The following is a 20,011-nucleotide window of genomic DNA, read 5'->3' as shown; positions in this document are numbered from 1 at the left end:
GTGTGCTTGGGCACAACACATGCTCAGTCACATGAGCACAAGCAAGACATAGATTCGAGCAGTATATGCGTGCCCTTCCTTTGTTCAAGATGGCTTTTATAGTGTTTTTTCCCAAGATACCCCACATGAGACTTTCTAACTAGATTGTGACTCCATTGCAAAGGTGGTTGCTAAAGGCATAGAGTTGGAAGTGGTTGATGGTCTTCTTTGAAATTCCTTTCCTTGGCCTTTGTTTCTACAGGAACTTCTCATGGAGGGAACTCTAGCCTTCTCTGGGTTCTGGTTCCACATGAGGTCTTATCAGGATCCTAAATTCACAAGGTGAGCTCTTTGTAGCCTTAGGACTATTGGTTTTATTACATCCCAGGAATTTCATTGCCATGGTGGTGGCAATGAAATTGCCTTCCTGTCTACCTGTCTACATCAGTAGGGTGCTTGCCTTACAGAAAGTTAACCTTGGTTCAATCCCAAGATCCCATATTGTCCCATGGTCACTACTAGGAGTAAGTCCTGAGTGCAGGTCCAAGAGTAACATCTGATCATTGCTGGGAGTAATTTCCCCCCAAAATAAAATTAAAAGGTTATGTGTGTATATGTATAGATTCACACTCATTCTAACCATTCAAATCATCCTTCTTTTGTGCTTTCAACAGAGAAAATATGATACTAAATAAATGAGTCCCAATTGTCATTTTGGAAAAGAGTTGTAGGCTGGACTCCAAGAAGTCTTTTGGAGATGCTAGGGATAGAGTTTAGCAGTAGAGCATTTGTCTTTCAAACATGAGACCCTGAGGTCAGACCTTGCCAACAGCAACAGCAACAAAATGGTGACATGTAGTATTTACGCTTGGTGATGCTATAGGACCACATCTGGTAGTGCTGGCAAAGGAAAGGTTGTGGTGCTAGAGATCAAACACCAGACCCTTCATGTGCCAAGTATATTCTCTGACATTTGAACCACACCTTCTGTTTCTAACAACTGTTTTTAAAGTTTATTAAACCCTTATAATAACAAAGAAAATGTCTGTTACTGTTTTTAACAAACAATTTTCACATTGACACAGGATATTGTCATACATTGATTATTGGACTTTTCCCAAACACATTTCTTACTTATATTGTTCCCTTAGGAAAATAGTTCTCAATAATAGTTTGCATCTAGATTTTCTATTTTCAACCAAGAACCTAAATATCAGTCTCTGGAGAAAATTTATAATATGACCACAGGGTTTCAAGATATTTTAACAAGCTGGGATACATACTTTGCATGAAATTGGTGCCATTCTGTCTCCTGAGCACCAGGCCACTCACCTGAGCTCTGCTGGATATGGCAACAAAACTTTTAAAAAATATATATGGTTCTAGGGATACTGAATTTCAGAAAACTCAGAACACTCCAAATGGCTTTACAGGCTAAATGTATGTGTTGCATGCAGTATACATGGATTAAATCTCTAACTTCACTTGACTCCCAGACATCCTCAGACAGAGCCCAGTGCAGCTCCTGAGCAAAACCAGGTGTAGTCAAAGAAAATATTTACCAGATAACTTTTCCAATGTCCTCTTGATGTAGTGTTCAGTGGGGAGATAAACCCCACTTTCCACTGATGGAGACCAACTGCCACAGAGTCCTTACTATGGGCCTTGGAAAGGTTTTTCACTTGCTTTCTTGTGTTATATAAGCAGTCACAGTAGCTCCGTTTCTATGTTCTGTCTAGAAGCCAACAAATCTTTGGATAGAAAATAAAGTTTCTGACCTTGCTGCAGCTTTTCATTTCCTCATCTCTTTGTCAACACTAGACATAGAAACCCTAAAGGCTTAGTATCAGGTTGGAAAATATGACGCAACCTCACACTTTCTCATTCCAGATGGCAACATGCTACCTGGAATGTAAAAATATCTGTAACAGGAAACCTGGTTTTCATTATAAGGAGTCTGTGCATGGCTAAAAAGAATCTGACCAGAAAATAAGAACTGAGTAATTCTGTGGCTCAGGTACCTAATGATCCCAGAATTCAGGAAAAATATGAATCAGAGAAAGAACTGGCAATAACGTTTTGGAACTAGAGAAGTGATGAAACCTCACAATATTTATTATCTTCTATATGTCAACACTTCTTCCTCCATCCATGAACTCATGATCTCTATGCACATACCTGGAAAACAGGCACTCTTTATCCTCAGACCTCCTTTAGCTTAGTGTAAACTCTCTTACCCCATTCCTAGTCTCTTCCTTCAAATAAAACTTGGCACCGTATCAGGCTTTGCTAGCATATCCTCATTCCCAGTGCCTATGATGCCAAATGTACTAAAACATTGGGGGTGAAAGGAAATGAATGATTTTTTTCTACCTGATCATGGGGAGGGGGAGGGCGCCTGGAGAAAGAGCACAGCAAGTAAGGTATTTGCCTTGCACGTGGCCGACCCGGATTCAATCCTCCCTCCCTCTTGGAGAGCCTGGCAAGCTACCGAGAGTATCCTGTCAGCATGACAGAGTATCTTGTCAGCACGACAGATCCTGGCATATTCGATATACCAAAAACAGTAACAACAAGTCTTACAATGGAGACGTTACTGGTGCCCGCTCTAGCAAATCGATGAACAACATGAGGACAGTGCTACCTGATAATTAAGAAAGCTGTCCTTGGAGGCCAGTGAGATAGTGCAGCAAGTGGGACACTATGACTGACCTGAAGTCCCCTGAACTTCACCAGAAGTTATCCCAGAGCAAAAAACCAGGTGTCAGCAATAGGCCCTGTTGGGTGTGACCTAAAGACTAAAAATAAAAAGTAAATAAATAAGCTGTGCTTCCATTTATCTAATCCAACTCCAATTCTAGTGAGAAAAAAATACGTGCCCACAGTATTCATCAGTATACAATACTGCTAATGTTACTTTTGGTATCAGAAGTACCCAGAGTTCTACTGCTTCTGTCCTTGCTACAAGGAGTTGCAGCTGACACCTCTGTGTCAACTCCTGTCCAGTTCTAGAGAGCCCTAGATTAAGTTACCTGCTGCAAGACAAGCCACCTCTCTCTCAGCAGAGGGAACCCAGTTGTATGGCAAAGAGTTATTAGTCATGATAGATTGTGGGCAAAATATATCTCTGGAGACACTAGGGACAGGAGTCACATCCTGAGCCTACACAGGTAGACTTCATCCTCACACTGACCCCATCAGGCTCATAACTCATAAAGTCAGCTCTTTGTAGCCTTGGAGCTATCAGTTTTATTACTTCCTAGAAATTCCTTTGCCATGGGGGCCCCTCCCTGTCTACCTGCCTACATCTCCAGAAAGGAAACAAAGAGAAGACTGAACTCCTGAACAGACAGCACTCAAAAGACTATAAGAAACAATGAAAAAAATGAAAGAATTCAACTGCAGATAGAACTCAGCTGCAATAGATGATGATAAAAGTCCAGAAATATAATTTTTAGCACAAAAGTAGATTTTCCTGTACTGATGAGTTCTGAGAATTGTATAAGAGATTTGCAACAAAACCCAGATTAAAAGTTAGTTTACTATACAGTTTAAGTAGATTGGTCTGGGTACTTCCCCAAATGTCCAGACCACTACTTTACCCATGAGAGTCACTCATTCTGTCTCATAATGCCTAGTCTATTGTATGACCTGAAATCTTGTCTCTGAGCTGCTCTTGGACAGTTCCCCAATAATTTCCTGTTGGCTTAGCTTTCTTTAGTTACTGATCATGACCATATTCTTGTGGGTGAGATCTCTGTGCTCTATACCTAGCACTGGTCCCCTCTAAACTGCACCCTGGTATTTTATGTCATCCTCTTTTGACTTTCTTAGTGACCAGCCATGGTTCTATGGATCAGTCTCCCATGTATAACACCTTGTCACTGCCTGATCTTCTGAGTCCTGCCTTCACCTGAGCTTTTCTGGGCCTCTGAGCCCTTCCTGTATTCTGATTCCCTCTGGGCCTCTAAGGCCTGCAGGTACTTGGCCATCAGTCTGGGCCCACAAGTTCTACCTGATCTTGTAGTCCATCTGGGTGATGCGAAGAGAGTGCAAAGAAAAGAGCAAAGAGAAAAGTGCCAAGAGAGACTGAGACTGGCTGGAAGCTTCCTTTTATCTACTATTATCTCCCATCCCCAGCCCACCCATTGTCTATTCTGATTGGATACCTTTGGATGGGCAAGATTTAAACTGAGCAATTAAATTCTTCTGGCACTCAACCCTTCCACTCCCCTGTATCATCCTTAACTGCCCCAGTAGACTTTTAAAAAATCCTATCAATGTTTAAGGATCCGGGTAATTCTGAATCTCATGGTGATCCAATAAAAAAAAAGAAAGAAAATAAAATCAAATAACAAAGATATTCTAGCATAAAAATAAAACAACTAATTCGGGTATTATGCTAATGCATATTATGCTAACGCAAGTGTCAGCAGCAGAATGGACAAAGCTGAGTCAATTCATGACTTCAAAGACACTCCATCAATAAAGATGAGGTAACACAGAAAGAAGAAAAAGGAAAAGAGAGGTAATATAAAAGAGGTTGAAAATATAGAGAATATAATAAGAGATGTTCACAATATAAAAATCTCAAATTGAAGTACCAGAGTCAGGGAGAAGAGTTAAAGGGGTCTGGTAAATGTTATAATAGCTGAGAACTTCCCCAATCTAAAGAGACATATACACAGATTCAGGGACGCAAAACACATGAATCAAAATAATCCTAAACACATTAAGAAACATTTTAATAAAAATGACAAGGACCAAAGTCAGAGACATATTCCTTAAAGCAGCAGGTGAAAAGTAAAAACTCACATAAAAGGGAAGAACCATAAAACTCAAAACAGATTTCTCTGTTGAAACCCTACATTAAATAGTCCCTCCATTTAATTTAAGAATTAAATGAAGGGCCAGAGCAATAGTAGAGTTGGTAGGGCGTTTGCCTTGCACACAGCCAACATGGCGGACCTGAGTTCGATTCCTCCGCTCCTCTCGGAGAACCTGGCAAGCTACCGAGAGTATCTCGCCCTCAAGGCAAAGCCTGGCAAACCACCTGTGGCATATTCGATATGTGCTATCACTGTGCTATCACTCCAGCCCTTGGTGCTACAACACTCAACAAAATTTTAGCAAAATCCAAAACTATATAAAAAACAATTATACACACAATCAAGTGTGATTCATGCCAGGGATACTAGAATAGTCCTCTATATACAAATAACCAACATTTTACTCTGTAACAATAAAAAGAATGATAAAAATCATGATCATATAAATGTATTCTGATAACATTATTGATGATATTACTATCAATTCATGAAATGGATAGCCTGCAACAAAATTAAGATAGAATGAATTTACCTTAAAATAGTATGGGCCATTAATTTACAACAAATTCTCAGCCAATATCATTCCCAGTGGAAAAATAGACTGTAAACTTTCCTCATCAGACACAAGGAAAGTATGTCTACTTTCTCCACTATTTTTCAATATAATTTTGCAAGTTATTGCCACAGCAGTCAAGAAAAGCAAATCAAAGTTCTTCACAATGGAAAAGAAGTTAAACAATCACTTTGTGCATATGACATTATAATTTTATTAATTACTTCACTTAATCACTTAATTTCCCGTTAGTCATCGATTTGCTCGAGCAGGCACCAGTAACGTCTCCATTTGTCCCTGTTGCGTGCTAGTGTAGTCCAATGACATCTGTTCGCTCTGGGAACATGAAGAGCCTCAAACCAATCGTTCATGATCTTGATGAAGAAGTCTGACCATCCGGTAGGTGGGAGGCCACGGGGCCTTTTGACATCCTGTGGAATCCAGTCAGTAACAGCTCTAGTCCAGCAGTCATCTTTAAATCTCATTATGTGACCAGCCCATCTGATTTTCGACACCTTGGCAAATGAGACAGCGTCCCTGATTCTTGATCATCGACAGATGTCGGAACTCCGGATTTTTTCTCTCATTTGAGTGAAACGTGATATTCCAAGCATAGCTCTTTCTATTCTTCTTTGGGAGACCTGAATAGCGTTTTCATCCTGTTTGCGTAGGGCCCAGGTCTCTGAGGCATATGTTAATGCAGGAAGAACAGTGGAATCAAAGAGATGTGCCCGGAGTCGGAGGTTCTTTGTCCTTTTAGCTATTTCTTCGACGTTCTTGAAGGTGTTCCAAGCCGCTATCTTCCTCCTGCACAGCTCGGGTGCCAGGTCATTTGTCATGTTGACTTCTCGACCTGGTACACATAGCTGTTGCATTCGGAGATGGTCGTTCCGTTGAGAGCGAATGGGGCATCAGGAATGAGACTGTTTCTCATAAACATTGTCTTGGTAAGATTCAGCTGTAGTCCTACCTTTCCACACTCATGGTCAAAGTTGGCCAGCATTTGTGCCGCTTGGCTGATGTTTGGTGTTATTAAAACAATGTCATCAGCAAAGCAGAGGTGGTGTAGTTGCCGACCATCTATCTTCACTCCCATTCCTTCCCATTCCAGTCGTCGCATGATGTTCTCGAGGGTGGCACTGAAGAGTTTCGGTGAAATGGTATCACCCTGCCACACCCCTCTCTTGATATCAACGATCACTTCTTTGTAGAATGGTGAGATCCTGGTAGTGAGTCCGCAATACAGCTCACGGAGGATCCTGATGTATTGGGCTTGAATGCCCTGATTGGCTAGGGCTTCAATGACTGCTTCCGTCTCAACAGAATCAAAGGCCTTCTTTAAATCAATGAACGTTAAACAGAGCGGCATCTTGAACTCCCGAGCTTGAACTCAATCTTGAACTCAATGAGCTTGGTTATCGTGTGGATATGGTCGATGGTGCTGAATCCTTTGCGGAACCCGGCTTGCTCGCATGGTTGTCCTTCATCTAGTGTTCTGCCAATCCTATTTAGGATGACTCGAGTGAACAACTTGTAGATGACAGACAATAGGCAGATCAGGCGATAGTTGCCAATGTCATGGATGTCTCCCTTCTTGAACAGTAGTACGGTCCTGCTGGTTTTCCATTGGGATGGAACCTTGCATTCAGACAGGTAGCGAGTGAAGAGCCGAGCCAGTGTATTGATGAGTACTGACGGCAGGTTCTTCAGGTGTTCAGGTCTGACCTTGTCTGGGCCGGGTGCTGTTTGTTTCTTTACCGACGAAATGGCGTGTCAGATTTCGGAAGGGAGAACGTTGGGAATGACATATCCATCCTGTGGAATTTGGTATGTCGGCAAGTGGACATGGCTATCAAAGAGATTTGAGTAGAAGTCATGGATAATCTTCTCCATTGCCATTCTGGAGGATGTGATGGATCCATCAGGACATCGGAGGGCAGTCATCTTGGTCTTGTAGTTGGCGAAGGACAGGCGGGCGTTACGAATACTTTTCCCCGCTTCTGCTGCATCTACCAGTACTTCTGCTCTTCTCTCTTTGAGGTCTTCCTTGATCGCATCTCTGCACTGCTTTGCAAGCTCGGACATTAGCTTGTGGTTGCCTGAGGCGTGCGCCAAACCACACTGGTGAATTAGCTCAAGAGTTTTCGAAGACAGGCGGTTTTTTGTGGCTATCTCTCTCTTGGCGTTCCTCGCACATTCATGGAGGTGCTGAACCAGTCGATCATATTCCTCGTCAATGTTGTCAACAATGGTATCTTCCCATGTTGCCGCAATAGTGCCAAAGAGTTCCCAGTTTGTGGTCGTTCTGGGAGTTCTCTTTTTGAACTTTGCAGCCCTTTCTCCCCGCTCTGTGAAGTAGAATTTTGCACGAAGGAGACGGTGGTCTGATCCCGTTCGAAATTTTGGGACAACAGCGACATCAGTCAGGCAAAACCATCGATTGAATATGATGTGGTCTATTTCGTTGTGGAATCGTCCACTGGGAGACTCCGATGTCCAGCGTTTAGATTCTGCCTTCTGGAACTGTGAGTTACCAGGGATGGTCCTGGTCGACATGATGAACTGAGACAGTCTCTCACCCTGTTCATTCCATTCTAGGCCATGGGTCCCGATGTGAAGTTCTTCAGCTGATCTTCTAGGTCCTATCTTGGCATTAAAATCACCCACAATGATCTTGTAGAAGGTGTGGTCTTCTTTATAGAACTTCTCCAGCTCTATGTAGAACTTCTCGATTTCTCTTTCATCATAATGAGATGTTGGTGCGTAGACAACGAAGATAGAAACTGCAGGCAGTGAGTCACATCTATTCAAATGTAAACGTCCGATTCGGGTTATTAGGCATTCGAATGAATCAATGCTCATGGCCAAGTTTGTGTTGACAAGGACACCAACGCCTCCGACACCTCTTTTATCGCATGTTCCGAGGAACAATTTCTCTCCAGTGTCGAAAATGGCATGGTGATATTCGTGCCTTCTTGTCTCGGTCAGACCAATGATGTCGTACTTGATCATTCGCGCTTGTACCATCAGGTCCTCGATGGATGCATCTGATGCTAGCGTACGCGCATTGAAAGTACAGACGATCATTTTTGTCTTCCTTCGTTGTGGCAGCCTAGTTCGGCCTTGAGATTTTGTTGGCCTCTCCTTTCTCATCCTTCTCAGTGCTGCCATGTCGGTGAAGCCTGGTCAGGTGAATGAGACCAGTTGTAGTTACTGGTTTTGGCATATCGAATACACAATGGATAGCTTGCCAGGCTCTTCCGTGCGGGTGGAATACTCTCGGTAGCTTGCCAGTCTTTCCGAGAGGGATAGAGGCTTTTGGGGCGACCTCTAATCACCCTTGTAGGTGTTACCATATTTGAACCCTATCAAATATGGTACGACAATTCCAGAAGATGGGTATTTAGTTTCTTATCCGCGCGGGTCCGGAAAGCATCCTGGAGTGTGGCGACGGCTGGATAGTGGAGGTAGCATCCAAATTAAATATAATTTTATTATATTTAAAAAACTCTAGGTCCCACAAAAAATCCTCTTAGAAACAATAAATACAGCAGATTAACAATCTTCAAAATATATATGCAAAAACATTTCTTTCCTATATAAAACTCAATAGAAAAAATAAGACAATTTCTATAATAGTGTCCAGAAACATCCAATACCTAGTAATATGCAAAGGAAGTAAAAATCTTTGCATTAAAAACTCTACTCACTTTTGAATAAAATAAAAGAGAATGCCGTAAAATGGAAAAATATTTCATGTTCATGAATTGAAATAATTAACATTTTTAGAAGAGGGCCATTCAATACAATTCTCACCAAAATACTGATTAAATTCTTCAAAATACTAATGAAATCCTTCAAGGACTTAGAAAACATTGCATGGAATAATAAAATTTCATGAATATTCAAAGCTATTCTAAGAAAAATGTAATCACACTCAAAAAATTTTAAATCATACTGTATAACTATATTAACAAAAACAGTGTGGTACTGGAAAAAAGATTAATTTTGTTTGTCTACAACAATTAATCTACACTCACACAATATATAAAGGTTAATTAAAAGTGTGTTAAAACCTTGGCATTATACCTCAAATTCATAAAGTGAATTGCAGAAAATATGGTCATAACTTTCCAGGATAATAGAACTTAGAAGTGTCTACAAATATTTAACTCCTTTGTCAAAACAAAACCAAAAATAAAAATGTAGCAGTACATCAATCTAAAAAGTTTTTGCTTGGCAAATTAAACGAGCATTAAATCAAAAGACATAGTACTTAACAGGATAAAATATTTGCAATCTACAACCAGGCAAAAGATTAATCAACCAAGCTTAATAAATCATTTTTAAATCTCAAGAAAAACAGGAAAAAAACAACAAAACAAAATAATATAAAAATGGGGAGAGGAATTGAACATTTCTCCATATGGAATATATGTCAAACAGCAAGCATATGGGAAACTGTTAATTTCTACTTGTTATCAGGAAAAAGCAAATAAATTTATGAGATATATCACACTATGAAGAATGTATATATCAAAAAGACTGAGAACAACCAATATTGGTGGGGATGTGGTTTAAAAGAAACTCTCATTCCTTCTGAAGGGAATGTTGCCTGGATCAGCCTTTATGGAAAACAGTATGGTACATTTGGAAAAAATAAGACTAGAGCTTCCATATGACCCAGCTCTCCCATTTTCTGGCATATGTCTCAAGAACAAAGAAACCTATAATTTTGTGAACTGTATACACATCAATATATATTACAGCACTTGTTACAGTACTCAGGATACTGAAGCAAACTAAATGTCATAACAAAAATATTCAATAAATTTTAGTATTCTTCACCTTTATAGTCACATCTTTATTTTCAATGAAATACTATACAGCTATAAAAATATGAAATCGTGCAATTTTCAGCAATTTGGATAAAATTGGAGGGTACCAAGTCAACTGAAATTAGTCTGAAGGAGGAAAAACAAACACAATACAATCTCCTTTATCTATAGTATATAGACAATCAAAACAAGGGCATAGACAATGAGGATAAAAATGAGAGTGGCCTCTTAGTATTTATTTTGCAAACCATAATGCCAAAAGTAGAGAGAGTGGGGGGGGGGAATTGTCTGACATAGAGGCAGGAATGGGGGAGAAATACTTGGGACATTACTGGTAAAAAATGTTCACTGGTGAAGGAATGGATGTTCGATCATTGTACGCCTGAAATTCAAACATGAAAGCTTTGTAACTGTATCTCACAGTGATTTAATATAAATAAATAACTTTTTTTAAAATTTTTATTAGTGAAACACCATGAGGTACAGTTGTAGACTTACAAAGTTTTGTGCTTGGATTTCGGTCATACCATGATCAAATACCCATCCCTCCACCAGTGCCCATTTTCCACCACCAAGGATAATATCCCTCCCCCCCAACTCCCCCCATCCCCCCCTGCCACTGTGGCAGGGCATTTCCTTTTGTTTTCTCTCTCTTTTTGGGTGTTGTGATCAGCAAAAGAGGCATTGAGTGGCAAACATGTTCAGTCCAGTCTACTTTCAACCTGCATCTCCCCTCCTGGGAGGATCCTCCAAACACCCTCCATTTGGTGCTCCCTTCTCTATCTGAACTGTCCTTTCCCCTAGAATACCCGGCTGGCCTCTAAGCTACGGAGTAATCCTCCTGGTGTTGATCTCAGCTATTCTTGGGTATTAATCTCATATTTTGTTAATAAATAACATTTTAAAAAATAAGGGTTGGCAGCAGAAGGAAAGGAGAGAAAGGGTAGGGCACTCGGTGGCAATTACGGTACAGTAGCTTCATTCATTAATACCATAGCAGTTAACATTATTACCATGTTACCTAGACTACAATAAAAAGTATTTTAAAATACTTTGGGGTGATGTGGGAGAGTGTATAGCTATTTATCTAAAACACAGACTCAATAGCACTGAAACCATGAGATCTAAAGCTGCAACCATGGATCTTTGTAAAGTACCTTGTCAAGGTGGTAGGAGAGGGGCAGATGGGGCTGAGATGGAATATGGGAACACTGGTAGAAGGAAGTTGACACTAGTTATGCAATTGCTGTTGCAATATTACACCTAAATCTAAACTATCAATAGGTTAATCACAATAAATCACAGTTCAGTTGTGGAGATAAAGTGGGTAAAGTCACCAAGTATGTAACTGTTAAGTCATTGAAAAAAATTAAGATATTCGTGAGTTTTTTTTGTTTGTGGGGTCACACTTATCAGTGCCCAAGGCTTAGCCCTTGTTCTGTGCTTGTGGATCACTCCTGGCAGGGCTCAGGGAACCATATATAGCGTCAGGGATCTAACACAGGTCTGCTACACGCAGGGCATCTTACCTGCTCTACAATTGCTTTGGCTCCCCAAAACTATACTTGAAAGAGTAAGGTGGGTGATATATAGATTTTCTAACCTCCCATATGTTACATGTGCCTATGAAAGTATTTCTCTAAGTATTTCTCTCTGTTGGAAGTTACATGAAAATAAATAAAACAAGATATTCCAGTTTATTTCCACTTGCACCTACAAATCTATTTCTGTGTCAGAAGATCTGCACAGAGAAACAGTATTTGAAAGGGAAGAAAGGATAGGGCAGGACACACAAACAAACCTCTCACCTGAGCAACTTGCTACAGAGATAGAGGTGGCCCTGGACTTTGCAATAGGCCGTTTCCACTGGGCTGCTCCAGATGGGGGTAGGTGCCATCACTTCGCCTACTGCTAGGAACACCAGCAATAGCCATTTTCTAGACCGCAGCGATAAGCTTCAGGTATGATTGGCTGTGGTGTCAAATGCCAGCAGGCCTCACGAGACAGTGGAGGAGTGGGCACTCCTCCTTTCCCCCACCCCGATGAAGACTCTGAGATGATGCAACATCTGAATTGCCACCATTTACTTAAGCTCCCACATGGCCAGGATCCAGAGACACACAAACAAACCTCATTCCCAAGCAACTTGCTGCAATGATCTCTTCAGGCCCTAATTATTAAAATTTTAGAATTCCTAAATCATGCAGCCACTCTTGCGGCCACGCAACATTAGATTGCATCCAAAACAAACAATACAAAATACATTGTCTAGCATTGTCTTTTCGGCAGGTTTGAGTGGTGGTGGGTCTGGTCTCGAAATATCGAAGGTAACTAAAGTAAGGAAAGAGAGTATTGTGCCAATTGTATGCCACACAGGCAGGAGGAGGTGTGGAATAGGGGGCGAGGGATCCCGGGGATTTTGATGGTGGATAATGTACACTAGTGAAGAGATGGGTGTTAGAGAACTGTATTATCGAAACTCAAACATGAAAGCTTTGTTATTGATTCACGGTGAATTAATAAAAAAAGAAAAAAAAAAGAAAAGGACAGGACAGCTAGTTCCAGATCAGATAACATTTTCACCTTTTAAAAATTTGTGAAGTCCAGGTAACATAATGAAACTAATAAATTCCAGCAATGAAACTATGAATTAGGTATTTTACCTCTAGCATTTTTCAGAAATTTAGAAGAACTATAGTAACAATAATTAAAGAAAACTGAGGCTTGTACCAACTCTGTCATTGCAGCCTCTGCATCTCCAGAACAATACCTTGTGGGATGGTTGTGAAGGTAAGAAGGGGACCTCCAACTATGAGCAAGTAAATACTTCTAAATCTGCTTTGAAATATGTGTTTTAAGCAAAATAAACTTTATTATATTTATTGTGCAAAATAAACTTTATTATATTTATTGTGACTATATACAGATATTATAAATATAATAAATATAATATTATATTTATTATATTTATTGAGTCTTCTGACCCTGCGCCTGGCTGTCCTCACTGGGGCCCCTTGCAGGGGGCGGGTTGAGTTTCCCTCCCTGCCGCGAACAGAGCTCCAACAGCCGAAGACCTCCAGAACCAGTCACAACCATGCTGAGACCACTCTCCACACGCATGAAGGTACCAGCAGAGGAACAAAGGCATGCGGGTCCCAGGGCTGAGATCTCCAAGCCTGCTCAGATGGGGGCTGAGCATCCTCCACCCAGATCCTCCATCTTCCAGTAGGCAGAGGTCACACCCACCAACTGGCCCCCTGGAGCCATGTAATCCCAACAGCCAAGACCCAGAGACCCAGCTCCCAGAAGCATGCAACATCTTATTATCTCATTCTTACTTTGGACAACCTGGCAGGCTACCAAATGTAACCTGCCCACACGCAGAGTCTGACAAACTCCCTATGGCGTACCCAATATGCCAGACACCAGTGACAATGATGGGTCTCATTCTCCTAACCCTGAAAGGGCCTTGAATATGGCACTTTTTAAAATCTCAGGGCTAGGAAGAAGGAGACGTTACTGGTGCCTGCTCCAGGCAATCGATGAACAACAGGATGATCATGATCATGATTGTGACTGCTGACAAAGAGCCACATTAATCTACTAAATGAAAATAATTAGTACAAAATGGCAGTTTTGGTTTCCTTAGTCTACCATTGAGAAAGTTTTGTCTGCTTTTTGTTTTTTCTGTGGTTTTTTTAGATCTTCTATGTTAGATTTCTTTATCTTAATCCATTTACATTTGATTTTAGATGGATTTTATTAATCTGGATTTTTTAATTTTCCACGTTTCAATGTAATAATATTTTTTCTGTTGAGTTTAAATTACAAATATTACAGTCTAAATAATTTTCTCAGTCAAAAGTGAGATAAATAAAACTGAATTTATGATTTCAAGGCTCAGAGACATTTAAATAAATAAACATAATCCATACATTGAAGATGAAATACCATCTGGTAAGAATCAATTCCAGAAAAGGAAGTCTGAAGTAAGTTAGCAAAGCAGAAAAGGCAATCTCCTGTTCGTCAAGAAAATCGTAAAATTGTAGGTTCCAGTTCAGGATAAGGCTAGTGCATCTTAAGTTTTCCCTCTTGGCATATGTAATTATTTATGTATTTCTCTGCTCCTCTTATAAGGAGTCATTAAATTTTAAAGATGACATATAGAATTCTTGGCAATTAGGGAATACCCAAATATTAAACTTTTCCGACGCATTCCCAATGAAGCTAAATTTACTGGAAGTAACATAAAAAAGAGAAGTACTATGAGAACTGACTACATTGGTTCTATAGAGATGCTCAATGCCATTTAAATCTGGGAAAATTTTTGGCTTCTAGCATCACAATTTTTTTAAATTTTTTTGTTCCTTGTTTTTTAATAAGTTTTATTAGATAACCATGAGATACAGTTACAAACTTGCATGTTTACATTTCAGTCATACAATGTTAGAACACCCATTCCTCCACCAGTGCACATTTTCCACCACCATTGTTCCTAGTGTCATTCCCACCACCACCTCCCCCATCCCACTCTCTGCCTCTGTGTCTTACTCTCTCTCTCTGATTTTGGACTTTATGATTTGTAAAAAAGATACTAAGAGGCCATCATGTTTGGTCCTTGGTCTACTTTCAGCACACATCTCCCATTCAGGGTTGTGTAAACTCAAAAAGAGCACAGCAGCGGCAGCGGTCTATCTGTCCTGCCACCAGCATTCGGTAGTCTCAGGCCGCTTCCCCCACCCCGGGGAGGTCGATGGCGATGGGCAGGCAAAGGAAGGAAATGAGGGGCAGGCTGGTTGGTCTTAGTCGCAGTTTATTCCAATCCCCTCTCCATTCATTCCTGTCTCTCTCCTCTGTCTCCCCTCCTGCTTCTTCCTCCCCCATGCTACTTCATTTTCCTTCTCAATCCACCTTCATCCTCCTTCTCTGGAGTCTGGATTCTGATCCCCCGGCCCACTCTTACAGTACAGTAAATCCCAAAGCATGAGGGGTTGGGGTAACAATTACACATAGGTGTGGTCACAATCAATAGGGGTAGAATTCTTTCCCTCGGGGAAAGCTGCTTCTAGGACAGATACTCTCTCAGCAGTATTTTATTTAGAGGGTTTTTAAGGTGTGGTTTTCTCTCAGCAGGACGACCTACCCTAGAGTGGAATCCCCGCGTGTGTTTCTCCTCTCCTTGTCCAACAAACATATAAGCATATATAATATAAATCATTTTGTATGGATACAGTAAGAAATATCTTAAACTTATAGAATTGCCCTTCTAGGGCCATCTCAATCTACAGTGCTCAGGCCAGATAGTTTTTTCTATCCCTAGCAGGGTCCTAGTCTCATCGTTACTTTTGGATCATGACAGCATTTGTCTATGATCAAACTCTTATAGTTAAGAATCGTGGCACTTTGGTCTGGCCCATTTCGATGCCAGGGTAGCTCATCGCTTGTCCTGGGTCCATTCAGTCCCTTGTCGGGATCCTGCTTTGGGGGTGTTAGGAACCAAGGGCAACTTAGGCTTAAGTTGAGAAAGCAGATGCCCAGGATTGAATAATATTCAAAGCCAATTAAATCCTAAGTTACAAAAGCATAATATTAACTATCTTGCTGTATCTATACAAAAAGGACATTGCATTAAAGTTAACTATTCAAAAGACATAAGGAGAGGAGAAAGGCAATATTTCACTCATACATATAAAATCATAGAGTTCTGAGGATTTTAACCTTACAAGTTAACAGAGTCTGATTAGGGGAAAAGCTGATTAACTGGTTGGGGAGGAGAGCATAGGGAAGAATTTACAGATAAACACAATGGAATGGAAGTGCCTCAGGAGCACTGTAATAAACCTGAGTTCCTCATGGCAAGGGGGGAAGGGCAAACCAATGTTAAGCCTAAAATACTTGGAGCTATATTCCAACACAGGGTTATCCCTCCAATCATCACTTACTTGGTGGTTCCTTCTCCATCACCAATGCCTTTTCCCCCAGCATGTGGGCCTGGCTTCCAAACCATGATGTGATCCTCCTGGCCCTTTTCTCTACTGCCCTTAGGTGTTAGTCTCATATTATGAGACTCATTTATATTCCACAAATGAGTGCACTCATTCCATGTCTATCCCACTCTTTCTGATTAATTTCACTTAGCATGATACTCTCGAAGACCATCCATTTATATGCAAATTTCATGATTTCATCTCTTCTAACAGCTGCATAGTATTCTATTGTGTAGATGTACCAAAGTTTTTTTAACCAGTCATCTGTTCTTGGGCACTTGGGTTTTTCCAGATTCTGGCTATTGTGAATAGTGCTGCAATAAACATAGAAGTGCAGATGCCATTTCTACTGTGTTTTTTTTTTCATCTCCAGGATCTATTCCCAGTAGTGGTATTGCTGGGTTATATGGAAGCTCAATTTCTAGTATTTGGAGGAATGTACACATTATTTTCCAAAATGCCTGGAGCAGTCAGCATTCCCACCAACACTGAATGAGAGTCCTTTTCTTTCCACATCTGCTCCAGCACTGGTTGTTCTTGTTCTTATTGATGTGTGCCAGTTTCTGAGGTGTAAGATGATATCGCATTGTTGTTTTGAGTTGCATCTCCCTGATTATTAGCAATATAGAAGATTTTTTTATGTGTCTTTTGGCCATTTGAATTTCTTTTTGAAGGAAGTGTCTGTTCATTTCTTCTCCCCATTTTTTATGGGATTAGGGTTTTTTTCCTTGTTAAAATTCTGCCAGTGTCTTGTATGTCCTGGATATTAAGCCCCTATCACATGTTGGGGATTGGGTAAATATCTTTTCCATTCCTCCATGTATCTTATGGATTCTGGTCTGATATTGAGACTTTAACACATTTTGATCTGACTGTTGTGTTTGGCATTAGACAGAGGTCTGAGTTTATTCTTTTGCAGATAACTGTCCAGTCTTCCCAGCACCACTTGTTGAAAAGGTTTTCCTTGATACACTTCAAATTTCTTGCTTCTTTATTGAAGATTGGGGCTGGAGCCATAGCACAGCAGGTAGGGCATTTGCCTTGCACGTGGCAAACCCAGGTTCGATTCCTCTGTACCTTTCAGAGAGCCCGGCAAGTTACCAAGAGTATGCCGCCTGCACAGCAGAACCTGGTAAGCTTCCTGTGGCATATTTGATATGCCAAAAACAGTAACAACAAGTCTCACAATGGAGACGTTACTTGTGCCCCTAGAGCAAATAAATGAACAATGGGAGGACAGTGCCACAGTGCTACTGTGCTTATGTTGCTACATATTCCATTGCTTCCTGCTGGTTTGCTGCCTTCTTCAGGCTTCTTACCTCTCTCTTACCCTTTTTTTTCCATCTTTCTGCCTCATTTTGCCTAGAGCTAAACCTGCTGGCTGCCTCCATTAGCATTTCAATTGACCTCTAGCTGATCTTCTGGTAAGACTGAGACTGGGTGGGAAAAAGATTTTCTGCCTAGGACTTGAGCTTTTGCCCTAGCTTCCCACCTTATCACTAGTGTGTTTTCCTCCCTTCCTCCCTTAGTGAATGGTAATGTGAGAAGAACAGAGGGGTGGCTCTTTGCAGAGACCACTCAGATGTTTGCCTGGCTGGTGAAGAACCTAGCCATAATGGTTCAGCATTGTGCATTGTGACTGGAATCTATGCCAGTGCCACCCTTGACTACTGTATGTACTCCGTGGAACTGCAGGCAGCCCACTCAAGCTCCATGACTTTAGAGGGACTTTAAAAGTGCCGGGTCATGGAGGTACAAAATCACACCCGATGGGAGAACCTATCAGGGTGCTCATGCACCACATTCACACAGAGGTTATCACATCCTCCCCTCCCCCCATAGAGATTTCCAACGGAGCATACCTCCACAGCAGATTTTCCACAGATTACCTCCTTTCTCATGGATTTCTTCATTACATGGTCCCATCTGCGTCGCCATCTGATGTTGGTGAGCCCCACCGGGGACTTTTGTTAAGTGGGGAGGAGAAAGACGGTCATTTTCTCCCCAACCTCCTCTGCCACCCGGGACCCAGGGTTACTGGGTTCTTGTCTCGCCTCGCAGAAAGGAATATCAGGAGTAGACAAGCAGTGAAATAAATAGATTTTATTTAGAGGGTTTTTAAGGTGTGGAGGGGGAGAGAGTGTGAGAGAGAGAAAGAGAGAGGGAGGGAGAGAGAGAGAGAGAGGAATACACTCAAGAGAGAATGTGGGCTTCTCCAAGTGTGAAGAGAGCCTCTACACACATCCCAGCATTAGACACAAATGCATGAAAGTACACATGTCAAGAGGGGAGATGCGGATGACACATGTGCTCAGGCGCCACTTGTGCTCAGCCATGTGGGTGTACGCAGAACATGGGCTTGGGCAGCATATGTGCTTCATATTACTGTTTGATTCATCTGGGCTAGAGACTCCAATCTGTCTTTGTCAGTTTTTGCGTAGTTTTACCATAGTGACCTTTGCGTTTTGGAGCTTTTCCTCGTGTTGTTCTATGTTTTGGCCCCTGCAATTGGGCTATTTTTGTGTGTTGCTGTGGCTTATTGATAGGAATGTGTGAGACCTGGGTTAACTAGTAACTCAAATGTGGGGTGCAGAGAAAATAACTTGTTTGTGTGTATACATTAGCATCCATGCAGTTTTGTGGTTAGAGGTTTAAAGGGTATGCAAGATGAGTTGATGTGGGGTCAACGCTAGGGGTCCACATACTTGATGGAGGGGCATTGACTGGGAGGGGGTGTGGGTCCAGTGAGATGCTGGGAGAAGCTTGCCTTGGGGTGCAAGGCTTGGGTGCAGGTGTGGGGGATGGGTCACTGGCCAGGGTGATTCACACACCTAGTGGAAGAAGAAGGGTTGTTACTAGAGCTAGGATCACTGTTTGGATTAAGGTAAGTGAATTAATATTAACCCTTAGCAGAATGCAAAAGTTAAATTGACCAACAATTGATAAGAATAACTAGCTGTTATAGAAATAGAAATTAATTTCTGTCTTGGCTCACATGACTTAGGTTGTTTTTCTCTATTTTCTTCACCATCTTTGTTCCTAATAATCTGATTGCCCCATCTGTGCCCTGGGCAGTGCAGCCTTGCCAAGAGTCACAACCAGACAAACCATAGACCCAAATGGAACTGCAGCCAGATATCAAAAATGTCTTTGTTTTCAAAGATACATCTCTGAGTTCTAAATTTTGTCCCTCCATCTAACTATAATAGTCGTTTCTCCTGAGAAATAAAATCAGAACCAATACTATGAGAAAAATGATATCATGCAATTTGTTGCAGCATGGATAGACCTGAAAGATACCTTGTTAAATTAAAGAAGCCAGAAGAAAGACAAAGACAGGATGACCTCACTTACATGTGGTATTTAGAATAACAGGATAAGAGAATTCAATATTTTAAACTGGAGGTGCCTAGATCACCCTTTGCAGCAGAGTACAGGGAGATAAAGAAAAGAAATCAACTTGGGTCTGGGAGAGAAGAGATAGACAGGAAGCAATAGAGGGTAGGGGTTAAGGGGATTCAGGTACATCAGAGGTATAAAAGACTGGTACAGCTAATTATTCAAACCACGAGACTGACAACAGTGGAGTCATGAAACCAAACTATAACTTCCAAACCTGAAAAGGTGCCTGTCAAGATGCACACTTCAGAGGTTTGGAATGGGGAAAGAACCTGGGAATATTGATCACTTGATCATTTGACTTCCCGTTAATCATCGATTTGCTCAAGCAGGCGCCAGTAACGTCTCCATTTGTCCCTGTCGCATGCTAGTGTAGCCCATGGCGTCTGTTCATTCTAGGAACACGAAGAGCCTCAAACTGATCGT

This window comes from Sorex fumeus, unplaced genomic scaffold (assembly GCF_029834395.1).
Source record: "Sorex fumeus unplaced genomic scaffold, SorFum_2.1 ptg000020l, whole genome shotgun sequence".
Classification (NCBI taxonomy): domain Eukaryota; kingdom Metazoa; phylum Chordata; class Mammalia; order Eulipotyphla; family Soricidae; genus Sorex; species Sorex fumeus.
This window is presented reverse-complemented; position numbering follows the sequence as displayed.